This window comes from Periplaneta americana, chromosome 4 (genome assembly GCF_040183065.1).
Source record: "Periplaneta americana isolate PAMFEO1 chromosome 4, P.americana_PAMFEO1_priV1, whole genome shotgun sequence".
NCBI classification, from domain to species: domain Eukaryota; kingdom Metazoa; phylum Arthropoda; class Insecta; order Blattodea; family Blattidae; genus Periplaneta; species Periplaneta americana.
This window is the reverse complement of record NC_091120.1, coordinates 19,432,319-19,447,716: the sequence shown is the minus strand read 5'-3', so window position 1 is coordinate 19,447,716 and position 15,398 is coordinate 19,432,319. Positions and strand designations below refer to the sequence as shown.

At 33.1% G+C, this 15,398-nt stretch overlaps 1 protein-coding gene across 2 annotated transcripts in view; it reads left to right on the top strand.

The window, feature by feature from the left end:
• The first annotated feature begins 8,021 nt into the window (after positions 1-8,021).
• The window catches only part of Crz (Corazonin), a 30,673-nt gene continuing 23,296 nt past the window's right edge, over positions 8,022-15,398 (top strand). Inside the window, exon 1 of one of the 2 annotated variants that reach the window (XM_069825016.1) lies at positions 8,022-8,126. The gene's annotated coding sequence lies outside the window, so the exon portion shown is untranslated. The remainder of the gene's footprint in view (positions 8,127-15,398) is intronic. The other variant, XM_069825015.1, reaches the window with a different exon arrangement.

Here is a 15,398-nt window from a genome sequence, read left to right as displayed (position 1 = left end):
AGTGTAGTGATATATCATGATTGGGTCGGGCGTAGAAATTGGTTATCACTAATTTACATTAAACCTAGTTCTGAAATGAAGACAAATATTGTTTGATAATAAATCAACAAAAAAATTTGCGGATTATCCATAATGAGAAAATTTATAAAGAAAAAAAGTTGCACTATTTCTCATTGCGTTGGAATGGCATCGTAGAAGTACATTGTTGGCATTCACAATGTGTTCACGCGCATTAATACGTAACAGATGGCGAGCGCGGAAGTTTCAACATCAATTTTCAGACAATCATGGATGTCAGAAGTATATGAGATGATTTGGGATATGTGTTTAAATGTAATAAAAGGAACAGATGCATTATAGGACCCACCCTGAATATAAAAATATGTAAAGCCGCAAAAAAGTGAACGGAAGTAGCGTTTCGATCAATTAAATTATCGATATAGCCTATATTGTTTTTACTTATGTTGCCAACCAACCAATCAATATTGTTGAAAATTAGTTTGATTATAATCATAGCGGCAATTTCGAATGGTATAGTTAAATATAAAAAAGAAGTGAATGAAATTTTCTCTGTTTGCTTAAAATGTAAGCCTAGAAATGGAAATTATGGAATTATAAATAGAACCTTTTTAACAATTAAAAATTAATCTTTACGTAGAACCTTTTTACTTACTTTGTTCATGAATACAGATATGTTCTATGGTATTTTATGTGATTGTGGTTTACTTAGAAATAAAATGTTCTGCGAAACATGTAATTCTTGGGTGAGTTGAAAAAATGTAAAAGTAAACGAGATGGACTCGTGTAGAGATGCCATCGGAAGGTACTAAATGATAAACACAGAAACGCCGCTTTGTAGCACTCATTGAAATCACTCGGATAACGGGAAAAATGAAACGGAACATCTCCGGTGAAGTCCATGATAAAATGCTAATTTTTACATCAATTTTTATTTAGTTTTTTGGTCCAGGGAAAATACTAGTAAAGTGTTTTTGTGAAAGACTAATATTTTCCCTGTGCCAAAAAATGCAGTATAAATGGAGTAAAATTAGTATTTTATAATATATTATAAAGATGTCTAATATGGACTTAATTTCATTATTGTATTAATACCAATGTTGTTTTGTTTGAAAGTTTAATGTACTGTGTTTTAAGTTTAGTTTTGGTTTGTTTCTTTAACTTTATTTTCAATAAAATATAATTTATATTGTATAACAGAGATGATTAATATAAGCTTAATTTAATTGTTTTTGGTTTTATTGAATAGTATGTTTTTAGTTTTGTTAAGATGGCATACTTGATACAATGATAAAAAATATACAATATATAATCGATACTATGGAATACTTGGGGTGGGTCCTGTAATGCATCTGTTCCCTTTTTTCTTCAACACATCGCTGTAGCCACTGCCACAATTCTTGAACTCGGCTATCTTTTTACGGGTTATCGTTCGTGGTCTGATAGTCTACTTCTAATAAATTCTAGAAACAAATCCATAGGACAGCCATTCCCGAAGAAAAAAAAAATGCTAAATGCAAACGGTCTTTATATTTTAAGTGGCTCGTCCATAGTAGTCTTCTGATGTATAAAGGCCACATCCCTTTCGCCTATTAGATCTTATATTTCTATATAAATTTTGTGCCACAATATTTTCCTGCTGCTCATTTTGAAAAATTACAGTCACCGCGATATATCGATTAACATAATCGAAACCTTAGTGTAGTTTACTCACGTTGCGGAAGAAAAAAAAATAGTTCCGTCAATTTTGTCACAAATAAACATCTAATTTAAGTAAAACAAATTTCTTATTTTCACTTTCAAATTAAACTACTTTCTTCATCTCTTCAATGAAAGAAGATTACATCATAGAACACACAAGAAGTCAGTCGATACGACCCATTCCAGTGCAATGATAAATGTTGCAATTTTTTTATATAAATTTCCTTGTTACTGGATAATCCGCAATTTTTTTGTTGATTTATTATCAGACAGTACTAGTCTTAATTTCAAAACAAGGTTTAGTGTAAAATAGTGATAACTAGACTTCGTGGAATTGCCACGAGAATCGTAAGGTTTACTACGCACGCGGTATAGACTGTATGAGAAGGGGACGTGTAACGGATGGAGTATGCCTCTGATGTAAACACTGAGCAGTATACTGCGGTTACAATAAAACCTGCATCCTGCCTTCAAGAAATATAATGAATGATCATTGAAGTAGGAAATGTCTAAACGTGTAAATGCACAATTACTTTATAGTGAGATAAATTAACTCTTAAAATTTAATGTAATATACTCACATCATCCTTGAATATGTGCATTGAAATTTGCAGTAAAGAGTTACGTACATTTTGAGCGACTACAAAGTGAACTTTCTCCGATGATTACTTGAATAGTTTTTGTATTGAAAAAATGTACATTCGACATCACACGATGTTATAGGTGCACATTTGAAGAACGGAAAGTCGCTACTTTTTAGTACACCAACTTCAGACGTCTTTCTGTGACCTGATAGTACATAATTTATAATACGAAGTTTCTCAACTTACATTTCACTTTTTCTGAAATTAGTGAATTGTTATTTTGAATAACGGTTTGTGATACTTTATCCACTATATTAAGGGCTTCTGAGAGTTGTAGTTGAGACGATTCTAACAGGGTGATGCTTTTGGACACGATTTTAAAATCAGAATCAATGAACAGAATATCTTCCAATTGTTCAGAAGGTAATGATTTTACAGCTGCAACAGCGGAACTGTCTGTGCTATCCACTGCATCAATTACCTCCATTATTATGCCGTAATGTTCTGCATAATAATTAACAGCATCCAACCACGTTCCCCAACGGGTCAAGACTGGCTTTCGGGGTAAGGGTATTCCAGAGGCAATTGTTTGGAACAGCAACACTCTCATTGTAGTATGTTTGATTGAATTCTTGTCTGCACTGAACAAATGTTAAGCTTTGACTATTTCAACCACAGTAATGCAAAAACAAGTGCTTACATAGGTATACATTAGCTGTAGCTGCTCTATCTATTTGGACCGGTCACATCTCTTAACATGAACTGCTTATACTACGAGACCGGGAGGTCGCCCACCTCCTCTATATTACCGTACATCGGCAACCTGATTGCATGGTGCGTGTGGCAATTCAATGAAGTCTAGTGATAACCAATTTCTACGCTTGGGCTGATTACCCGAGGTTTTCCCCAACCGTAAGGCAAATGTCAGGTAATCTATAGGAATCCTCGGCCTCATCTAGCCAAATATCATCTCGTTATCATCAATTCCATCGACATTAAATAACCTAGTTTTTTTTTATTTTATTGGGTTATTTTACGACGCTGTATCAACATCTAGGTTATTTAGCGTCTGAATGAAATGAAGCTGATAATGCCGGTGAAATGAGTCCGGGGTCCAGCATCGAAAGTTACCCGGCATTTGCTCGTATTGGGTTGAGGGAAAACCCCGGAAAAACCTCAACCAGGTAACTCGCCCCGACCGGGATTCGAACCCGGGCCACCTGGTTTCGCGGCCAGACGCGCTGACCGTTACTCCACAGGTGTGGACACCTAGTAGTTGATACAGCGTCATCAATTATTTCTAAATGAACAGTCAATCCTTTCAATAAATAATCATATTATTTACTTCTAAACTCATTTTGCTTTGATATAATATGTCTATTTATTTTAAAAACTGCATTATAAATATTCAAAACTCTGTAAACAGGCGAAAAATAATGACTTTTACTTTTTGGGTGAAAAATATATTGTGAAACAAAAAAGTAGGCCTATCTAGAATCTAGATGCGTTTTACTTATTCTGAGACTAAGCTTCTGTTGTCCATAAGATGGCTTTAAATAAATACGATATTTTGTTCGTAATTAAATGCACATGACGGTATATTTTGTACATGAGTAGCATTCTCAACTGCCCTCTACGAATAAGCAGAAGAAACGGAGCGGGCAGACGAGTCAAGCTCTCCCTTGCAAGCGAAGCTAGTATGATCCATGTGCATCTAACTTGTACTCAAAGTGACCAAACGCAGGACTGTAGTAATAATTGAAAAAAAGGCTCTGATAAAACGAAAGTTATTTTAAAAGTTAATTATATTCTGATGTCTTGCTTGCAGACTCTCATTCAATCCTGAACAGATGGAAAAACTATTTTGGACAACTACTAAATATACAATATACAATAAAATGTGTCTCAGTGAAACATACAGCAGAGTCCGTATAGGCCAGTTTCTATCTGATGCTTTTCCAATTCACTGCGGGCTAAAGCAGGGAGATGCACTATCACCTTTACTTTTCAACTTCGCTCTATAATATGTCATTAGGAAAGTCCAGGATAACAGGCAGGGTTTGGACTTGAATGGGTTACATCAGCTTCTTGTCTATGCGGATGACGTGAATATGTTAGGAGAAAATCCACAAACGATTAGGGAAAACACGGAAATTTTACTTCAAGCAAGTAAAGCGATCGGTTTGGAAGTAAATCCCGAAAAGACAAAGTATATGATTATGTCTCGTGACCAGAATATTGTACGAAATGGAAATATAAAAATTGGAGATTTATCCTTCGAAGGGGTGGAAAAATTCAAATATCTTGGAGCAACAGTAACAAATATAAATGACACTCGGCAGGAAATTAAACGCAGAATAAATATGGAAAATGCCTGTTATTATTCGGTTGAGAAACTTTTATCATCTAGTCTGCTGTCGAAAAATCTGAAAGTTAGAATTTATAAAACAGTTACATTACCGGTTGTTCTGTATGGTTGTGAAACTTGGACTCTCACTCTGAGAGAGGAACATAGGTTAAGGGTGTTTGAGAATAAGGTGCTTAGGAAAATATTTGGGGCTAAGAGGGATGAAGTTACAGGAGAATGGAGAAAGTTACACAACGCAGAACTGCACGCATTGTATTCTTCACCTGACATAATTAGGAACATTAAATCCAGACGTTTGCGATGGGCAGGGCATGTAGCACGTATGGGCGAATCCAGAAATGCATATAGAGTATTATTTGGGAGACCGGAGGGAAAAAGACCTTTGGGGAGGCCGAGACGTAGATGGGAGGATAATATTAAAATGTATTTGAGTAAGGTGGGATATGATGATAGGGACTGGATTAATCTTGCACTGGATAGGGACCAATGACGGGCTTATGTGAGGGCGGCAATGAACCTCCGGCCAAATAGAAAGAATCAGGACGAAATTCAAATACAAACTGCTGAGTCATTTATACCCGAATCCACACTTTCCGAAGTCGAAATTGCGATAGAATATCTGAAAAATTATAAGTCTCCAGGTATTGATCAAATTCCAGCAGAATTAATACAAGAGGGTGGAAGGGCATTATCTAACGAAATTTATAAACTTGTACTTGCAATTTGGGAAAAGGAAATTGTACCAGAACAATGGAAGGAGTCCATAATCGTACCTATTTTTAAGAAGGGGGGACAAGACTAACTGTAGTAACTTTCGAGGAATATTACTTTTGCTTACGTCCTACAAAATTTTGTCGAATATCCTTTTGAGAAGATGTAGATGAAATTATTGGGGATCATCAGTGTGGTTTTAGGCGTAGTAGATCAACTATTGATCACATTTTTTGTATTCGACAGATATTTTAGAAAAAATGGAGGTATACAGTACATCAGTTTTTTTTATTTATTTAAATTTAAATATAAAGAATAAAGAATATAATTACAAACAAACAAGAGAAATAGAAATAAAATAATACAAACAATATAAAACAGGAGATACAGTAGTATTAACAAAATTTGAGACCGAATGAGCAGCGCTCGTGTTCGGTCGCAGTTCAGATATAATATTAATAGGCCTATAAAAGGATATAAAATAAAATAAAATAGGAAATAGAATTAAAATTACAGTTACAGAAATTATATGATACAATATTAATATAAGAGAAATATAGAAAATAAAAAAATAATAATAAAAATAAATAAGTAAAATAAAATAGTAACTAAAATTTAAATTACAACGGCAATGGAATTATATAATATAATATTAACACTAGAGAAGAATAATATCGCACGTGAAAAGTAGGGCTATATATATATATATAGATATATATATATATATATATATATATATAGTTATTCATGGATTTCCAAAAGGCGTATGACTCGGTTAAGAGAGAAGTTTTATATGATATTCTTATTGAATTTGTTATTCCCAAGAAACTATTTCGATTAATTAAAATGTATCTTAGTGAAACTTACAGCAGAGTCCGTATAGGTCAGTTTCTATCTGATGCTTTTCCAATTCACTACTGGCTAAAGCAAGGAGATGCACTATCACCTTTACTTTTTAACTTCGCTCTAGAATATACCATTAGGAAAGTTCAGGATAATAGAGAGGGTTTGGAATTGAACAGGTTACCTCAGTTTCTTGTCTGTGCGGATGACGTGAATATGTTAGGAGAAAATCCACAAACGATTAGGGAAAACACGGAAATTCTACTTGAAGCAAGTAAAGCGATAGGTTTGGAAGTAAATCCCTAAAAGACAAAGTATATGATTATGTCTCGTAACCAGAATATTGTACGAAATGGAACTATAAAAATTGGAGATTTATCCTTCGAAAAGGTGGAAAAATTCAAATATCTTGGAGCAACAGTAACAAATATAAATGACACTCGGGAGGAAATTAAACGCAGAATAAATATGGGAAATGCCTGTTATTATTCGGTTGAGAAGCTTTTATCATCCAGTCTGCTGTCAAAAAATCTTAAAGTTAGGATTTATAAAACAGTTATATTACTGGTTGTTTTGTATGGTTGTGAAACTTGGACTCTCACTTTGAGAAAGGAACAGAGATTAAGGGTGTTTGAGAATAAGGTTCTTAGGAAAATATTTGGGGCTAAGAGGGATGAAGTTACAGGAGAATGGAGAAAATTACACAACGCAGAACTGCACGCATTGTATTCTTCACCTGACATAATAAGGAACATTAAATCCAGACGTTTGAGATGGGCAGGGCATGTAGCATGTATGGGCGAATCCAGAAATGCATATAGAGTGTTAGTTGGGAGGCCGGAGGGAAAAAAGACCTTTGGGGAGGCCAAGACGTAACTGGGAGGATAATATAAAAATGGATTTGAGGGAGGTGGGATATGATGGTAGGGACTGGATTAATCTTGCTCAGGATAGGGACCGATGGCGGGCTTATGTGAGGGCGACAATGAACCTCCGGGTTCCTTAAAAGCCGTAAGTAAGTTATATTCTGGAGCTGTATTTGAAAAGAAGACATAATTTTTTACATCATTTTCATTGAGAGCATTTAGTGAAATTTACAAAATAGAAACTTTATATAACTTATGTTGATGAATATTGAATTGAAGATCTTTAACTAAAATTTCTAGGTCACTATATTATGTGGACAGAATTTTAAAGACTAAACAGGCATTAGAAAAGGAAACTGACAATTCAAAATTATATCAATTTCAAAGATATTGCAAATCTTTGTCAATAAGAGGAGATGCACTGACTCATATATGTTCCTGTCTACACCACCGATGCTCAAAAAGTGTTACTAATCGAGAATCATTCTAATTATTCCGGAATTTATTTCATCCCCGTGAAATAAAAATTTCCTCCGGGACATATCATATGATTCTTGGACCGTTCTCTCTAATTAAGGTTCGTAATATCTATTTAGGGGTAAAAAAATATATAATAATTATTTTTACATCGAAAGAATTTGTTTTCGCGCTTTTCGTATTGAGATATACCTCATGTATTGGAAACGTTTGTGATAACTCGCCCTTTAACGTGTGAAGCTGTCACTTTGTTCAATATTGTTTTTCCATTTCAGGTACAGGTTCATTAGCTGTTCATTCTAGTTCAAAATGCCCTGTACTCCCACTCCTGAAGGGGTGGGCAACGATAGCGCCAACAGATTTCACGACGGGGGCGGTGGAGAGGGGAGGGGGTTGAAAAAAGACTCGGAGAACAAGATGCGCGGTAAATGGGATTTCAAACTCGGGGTTTGGTATATAATCCCACCGGGTTGGAATATTCAGCAGATATCGCAAAACACCACCACGTAACGTACTCACCGCAGAGACGCGTACCTAGCTGACGTCGAACACAGGCAAGTAAGATCACGCACCTTGATATCGCAACTGTTGCAGACACTTTGGTAGCTAACAGACTAAATTTGCTTGCAACTTGATCTATTTTAACTTAATTGACTAGTTTCGATGTGGCGTGCATAATCTTCTGAAATTCTGATCATAGTTTAATATTAACATAATGTAGTAGTTATATATTTAAATAAAATAACAGTTTTTCGGTGGTAAAATAATAATAATAATAATAATAATAATAATAATAATAATAATAATAATAATAATATTAATAATAATAGTATTAATAATAGTAGTATTAATAATAATATTAATAATAACATATTTTATTTTATGTGGCAGAGTTAAGGCCTTCAGGCCTTCTGTTCCACTCAATCTGATCTATAACTAATACAAATACATAAGTTATAGCAATAATAATAGTAATAATAATAATAATAATAATAATAATAATAATAATAATTTATTTTATTTTACCTGGCAGAGTTAAGACCATGAGGCCTTCTCTTCCACTCAACCGGGTCTACAATTAATACAAATACATAAGTTACAATAATAATAATGATACTAATAATAATAAGAAGAAGAACATAATTTATTTTATGTGACAGAGTTAAGGTCTTGAGGCCTTCTGTTCCACTCAATCTGGTCTATAACTAATACAAATATATAAGTTATAGTAATAATAATAATAATAATAATAATAATAATAATAATAATAATATATTTTATTTTACCTGGCAGAGTTAAGACCATGAGGCCTTCTCTTCCACTCAACCGGGTCTACAATTAATATAAATACATAAGTTATAATAATAATAATAATAATAATAATAATAATAATAATAATAATAATAATAATAATAATAATAACAGATACGTTGTGAAAGACTAGTATTGAAACTTATCTAAGTTACTAGTTAATCTAAATACATTAGAAATGTAAAGATAATTGGGAATATCGTTTATAAAATAAAATAAAATAATTTAGATATTTAAATATAAACAGAAAATCAATTCAGGAATCTGGTCTGAGAACAAACCTCAAATTATTATATAATAGCTTATGAGTTCCATCAAATTTTCCTATAGAAATTTCATTATAATATGAAAAGTAGAGTATAGGATGCTTATATTTTATCTGCAGATCTACCTGATGCGGTTACATGAAGTATCAGAGAGAGAGAGCCGTGTTTAACATGTATGTTACAATAATAAGACAAAATGGAAACTTAAACGTAGGTTTAATGCAATTATTGTGATTCTTGCAAGTTTTATTGATGGATTTTTTGTATAACCTTTCCTTTGCAATATTTCCTCTGTGAAACTTTTGAGTTTTCTTTTGAAGGTAGTTCCCGTAAAACCGGGAATGTTCCGTTTTTAAGCACATAAAATATTGTCCCGGCAGATATTCGAAGAAGCTCGAAAATCCCGGATTATGTCAAATATCTTCAAAATACTTCAAATTTAGTATAAAAGTGTTATTTAAATAAAACCACGTTATGGATTTACGTGAGTTTTAGCTGAATACGAGTTAAGACCATGAGACCTTCTCTTCCACTCAACCGGGTCTACAATTAATACAGATACATAAGTTACAGCATTAATAACAATAACAATACAGTAGATACGTTGTGAAAGACTATTATTGAAATTTATCTAAGTTACTAGTTAATCTGAATACATTAAAAATTAAAGATAATTAGAAATATCATTTATAAAATAAAATAAAATTATTGAAATATTTAAATATAATCACTGTTTAACGTATAAACAGAAAATCAGTTCAGTAATCTGGTCTGAGAACAAACCTCAAATTATTAAATAATAGCTTATGAGTTCCATCAAATTTTCCTATAGAAATTTCATTATAATATGAAATGTAGAGTATACGATGCTTACATTTTATCTACAGATCTGCCTGATGCGGTTACATGAAGTATCAGAGAGAGAGAGAGCTGTGTTTAACATGCATGTTACAATAATAAGACAAAATGGCAACTTAAACGTAGGTTTAATGCAATTTTAGTGATTCTGTTTCGTTCCTTGTAAGTTTCATTGTTGGATTTTTTGTATAACCTTTCCTTTGCAATATTTCCTCTGTGAAACTTTTGAATTTCCTTTTGAAGGTAGTTCCCGTAAAGCCGGGAATGTTCCGTTTTTAAGCACATAAAATATTGTCCCGGCAGATAGTCAAAGAAGCTCGAAAATCCCGGATTATGTCAAATATCTTAAAAATACTTCAAATTTAGTATAAAAGTTTTATTTAAATAAAACCACGTTGTGCATTTACGTGAGTTTTAGCTGGAGAATACGAGACTGTTAGTGGATTTCGACAATATGTCACAAGATATTTTATGCATTTGCATACTACACTAAATACTTCCTTTGCTAGGATGACGTACAACCGTTTCATTTCTCTAGTACTATTGGGATAATGCAAACATATTAACAGTTTCTACTAGAACAATTACACAATTTCCTTATTCTCGTAACATGAGACATGCCAACTGATCAGTCTCAGAAAATGACGAACAAATATCTGGACTCTGTACAGAAGTAATATTAGAGTATATTATCATTTGTTTATAATTTAATATGAATTATTATTGTTGCTTGAATAAAACTAATGGTATGTTAGACGAGATCGTATCTTCCTATGCTTCACAGATTCATTATTTGTCCCGGGTCTTCTTCATTGGTTTATATAAATCCTATATGAAGATGATTTTGAAAGATTCCCTTGTTAGATATATAAATTTATTAATGGTTTCAGTAATATTCTGCTACTATAATTGTATAAATTTCAGCTCCATTTCTGCACTTTAATATGCAAAGCCGTAATTACATTTTTGTAGACTAAATCAACGTGAAGTTTGTAACCTCATTTATAAAATAACATAAAATTATTTAAATATTTAAATATAATCACTGTTTAACGTATAAACAGAAAATCAATTCAGTATTCTGGTCTGAGAACAAACCTAAAATTATTAAATAATAGCTTATGATTCCATCAAATTTTCCTATAGTTTTTCATTATAATATGAAAAGTAGAGTACAGGATACTTACATTTTATCTAAGATCTACCGTATTTCCCAACACGGTCCATGAGGATACATTTCAATAATATTCTGATACTATAATTTTATAAATTTCAGCTTCATTTCTGCACTTTAATATGCAAAGCCGTAATGACATTTCTTTAGACTAAATCAACGTGAGGTTTGTAACCTCACCTACTGAAAATTGATTACGTATTTCTCAACACGGTCCATGAGGATACATTTCAATTATTTTCTGATACTATCATTTTATAAATTTCAGCTTCATTTCTGCACTTTAATATGCAAAACCGTAATAACATTTCTGTAGACTAAATCAACGTGAGGTTTGTAACCTCACCTACTGAAATTGACTACGTATTTCTCAACACGGTCCATGAGGATACATTTCAATAATATTCTGATACTATCATTTTATAAATTTCAGCTTCATTTCTGCACTTTAATATGCAAAGCCGTAATGACATTTCTTTAGACTAAATCAACGTGAAGTTTGTAACCTCACCTACTGAAAATTGATTACGTATTTTTCAACACGGTCCATGAGGATATATTTCAATAATATTCTGATACTATCATTTTATAAATTTCAGCTTCATTTCTGCACTTTAATATGCAAAGCCGTAATGACATTTCTTTAGACTAAATCAACGTGAAGTTTGTAACCTCACCTACTGAAAATTGATTACGTATTTTTCAACACGGTCCATGAGGATAGGTTTCAATAATATTCTGATACTATCATTTTATAAATTTCAGCTTCATTTCTGCACTTTAATATGCAAAGCCGTAATGACATTTCTTTAGACTAAATCATCGTGAGGTTTGTAACCTCACCTGCTGAAATTGATTACGTATTTCTCAACACGGCCCATGAGGATACATTTCAATAATATTATGATATTATCATTTTATAAATTACAGCTTCATTTCTGCACTTTAATATGCAAAGCCGTAATAACATTTCTGTAGACTAAATCAACGTGAGGTTTGTAACCTCACCTACTGAAATTGACTACGTATTTCTCATCACGGTCCATGAGGATACATTTCAATAATATTCTGATACTATCATTTTATAAATTTCAGCTTCATTTCTGCACTTTAATATGCAAAGCTGTAATAACATTTATGTAGACTAATTCAACGTGAGGTTTGTAACCTCACCTACTGAAATTGATTACGTATTTCTCAACACGGTCTATGAGGATACATTTCAATAATATTCTGATACTATCATTTTATAAATTACAGCTTCATTTCTGTACTTTAATATGCAAAGCTGTAATGACATTTCCTTAGACTAAATCAACGAGAAGTTTGTAACCTCACCTACTGAAATTGATTACGTATTTCTCAACACGGTCCATGAGGATACATTTCAATAATATTCTGATACTATCATTTTATAAATTTCAGCTTCATTTCTGCACTTTAATATGCAAAGCTGTAATGACATTTCTGTAGACTAAATCAACGTGAGGTTTGTAACCTCACCCACTGAAATTGATTACGTATTTCTCAACACGGTCCATGAGGATACATTTCAGTAATATTCTGATACTATCATTTTATAAATTACAGCTTCATTTCTGCACTTTAATATGCAAAGCTGTAATGACATTTCCTTAGACTAAATCAACGTGAAGTTTGTAACCTCACCTACTGAAATTGATTACGTATTTCTCAACACGGTCCATGAGGATACATTTCAATAATATTCTGATACTATCATTTTATAAATTTCAGCTTCATTTCTGCACTTTAATATGTAAAGCTGTAATGACATTTCTGTAGACTAAATCAACGTGAGGTTTGTAACCTCACCCACTGAAATTGATTACGTATTTCTCAACACGGTCCATGAGGATAGGTTTCAATAATATTCTGATACTATCATTTTATAAATTTCAGTTTCATTTCTGCACTTTAATATGCAAAGCCGTAATAACATTTCTGTAGACTAAATCAACGTGAGGTTTGTAACCTCACCTACTGAAATTGATTACGTATTTCTCAACACGGTCCATGAGGATACATTTCAATTATTTTCTGATACTATCATTTTATAAATTACAGCTTCATTTCTGCACTTTAATATGCAAAGCTGTAATGACATTTTCTTAGACTAAATCAACGATAAGTTTGTAACCTCACCTACTGAAATTGATTACGTATTTCTCAACACGGTCCATGAGGATACATTTCAATAATATTCTGATACTATCATTTTATAAATTTCAGCTTCATTTCTGCACTTTAATATGCAAAGCCGTAATAACATTTCTGTAGACTAAATCAACGTGAGGTTTGTAACCTCACCTACTGAAATTGATTACGTATTTCTCAACACGGTCCATGAGGATACATTTCAATAATATTCTGATACTATCATTTTATAAATTTCAGCTTCATTTCTGCACTTTAATATGCAAAGCTGTAATGACATTTCTGTAGACTAAATCAACGTGAGGTTTGTAACCTCACCCACTGAAATTGATTACGTATTTCTCAACACGGTCCATGAGGATACATTTCAATGTGCGAAAAATTCCTATCATCTATAATGGGCTCATAAAAATATAAAGTTAAAATTTCTCGAATGTTCACTTATTAAAATGCCCATACTATATTTCCAAAATACGTAAAGGATTGTCTGTATTTTGTGGGTAAAAATAAAATAATGATACTGCCGTCCAATTTATGAAATTTCCAAACAGGAAGTACATAAATATTGTATCTATGTAATACTAACATATACTTCACTGTTCGGCCTCGGTAACGCAGTCGGTATAGCGCTGGCCTTCTATGCTCGAGGTTGCGGGTTCGATCTCGGCCCAGGTCGATGGCATTTAAATATGCTTAAATGCGACAGACTATGTCAGTAGATTTACTGGCATGTAAAAGAACTCCTGCGGGACAAAATTCCGGCACACCGGCGACGCTGATATAACCTCGGCAATTGCGAGCGTCGTTAAATAAAACATAATTTAATTTTTATACTTTATTAACGGACGTGAACGAATTGTCAATTTTACATGATCCATAAACTAACTAGATTTCAGTTTGCACAATCTTTAATAAAGGACATGAATGTCAGGAACATAATTTTAATTCAGTTTTGTTGCTCATGGTTATCTGCTACTGGGTTTCTGTACAATTTCAAGTACATGGTATGAAGTGGCTCTTAATACAGCGTATTGGCATATGACTATTGTCTTTATTCTCTTGTTAACGTTCTAAAAGATTTGAGATTCAGTGTTGATTTTGTAAGTACTTTCTAATTAAGTTCATTTTACATTACAATGACGCTTAGAGGATCTCTGCATGTGTGATGAGGCCTTCAGATTTGCTCTCTTGCGCGTGGTATTACGCCAGATATTAGCATTTTCGCGCACCATAAAGCTATTATTAGGCTGTGTAGCTAACTTAATTAAATCTTTCCATGCTATGACACGTCTTCGATATTTCCAAATACTAGACCATCAAATTTTTGGACTATTTTCATTGGACATTCAATTCTACGATTTACGTGGTACTGCACACATCTCCACATCGAGCCATTTTGTAGTAGACAAAATTTCTTTGAAAGCAATGTTTTTTGGCCATTATATTGCGACAATACAGTGACTGGACCTCATTTTTGGACCTTGGCAATTGGAAGTTATTGATTATAAATATAATCGCGCATTTCTCTTACAACGTAGCTATACTGAGCGAGTTGGCTCATACGGTAATTCGCATTCCCGGGTTCAAATCTCATGGACGATCAATCTGACTGGAGTTTTCATGGTTTCTCTAAGTCACAGGGCAAATGCTGGATTGGAAATTTACATACCATGATACATCACCGCCTCAATCACCAATATCATAAACTTTAATCAAAATCTAAAGTAAGCTATATGAACAAACGCAATCTATAACTATCGTCTGCTTGAACGCATCCATGTATTCGATGGCTGCTTATACTGCCTGCTCATTCAATAGTCAAACATGTAACATGAATATAAAAAATTGTCGCTGGATGACAGCTCCTAACGGCCAGTGAAGTCGCTCGTGGATATAGGTTCCCTGCTTTAGGGGAGAGTTGGGTAGTATCGGACAGTGAGTTTCTTTCATCTACCACACGATGATAGTACCTGATTGACATGGTTACGTTTCTGTGATGTCGCATACAGAAACGTAACCATGTCATTCAGGTACTACCATATAGTG